The sequence below is a fragment of the Charadrius vociferus genome, unplaced genomic scaffold (assembly GCF_000708025.1).
Source record: "Charadrius vociferus isolate BGI_N301 unplaced genomic scaffold, ASM70802v2 scaffold18, whole genome shotgun sequence".
Taxonomy (NCBI): domain Eukaryota; kingdom Metazoa; phylum Chordata; class Aves; order Charadriiformes; family Charadriidae; genus Charadrius; species Charadrius vociferus.
Window position 1 is genome coordinate 435,979 of NW_009649565.1, and position 607 is coordinate 436,585.

The window sequence follows — 607 nt, forward strand, 5'->3', positions numbered from 1 at the left end:
GGGCGCTGCAGCTTCCCCCTGCCCACCCGCGGGCTGCACCTTTGCACAGCAGAGCTGCGGTTCCCTCTATTTTCCTTGCTGCCGAGCAGGAAAGCAGCGATCCCTGCTTTGGCCCTCCCTAATAAATGGGCACAATAACTTTGGACATGCAGTACACGGGGCTGCTTTGGGCAGAAGGAACCCTCCCTCCACCTCTCACCCCCTCCTCTTCCCGCAGCTGCTCTTCCTTCCCACCTTATCCCCCCAGACTGCAGCGGTGCCCGCATCCCCCTGCCCGGGGGAGGATGACGGGACCCCGGTCAGAGCAGCAGCTCCCTGTCCTGCCTCTCCCCCAGCCTGCCCGCGCGCTCCGAGGCAGCTCCCGTAACCGCCCCGTGCCTCAGTTTCCCCATCTGTACTAACGGGATGATGTGCAGACGGGTGAGGGCTGCAGTGCCAGTGCCACCCTGCCGGAAAGCCTGGAACACCCAGATACTCAACGGGGACAAAATACACATTAACTTAAGAGCCGTCCCAGTCCTTTCCAGTCCGCCAAGTGCCTCCGGCACTGGGGATCTGGGGCTCCCAGACGCGCTGTCTCCTTGCTGCCTCTCATTACGTTTGCCAC

The 607-nt window shown here is 62.6% G+C and overlaps 1 protein-coding gene across 1 annotated transcript in view; it reads right to left on the reverse strand.

The window, feature by feature from the left end:
• Positions 1-607, reverse strand: part of RADIL (Ras association and DIL domains) — a 19,942-nt gene that overhangs the window by 9,219 nt on the left and 10,116 nt on the right. The gene's annotated exons all lie outside the window — the stretch shown is intronic.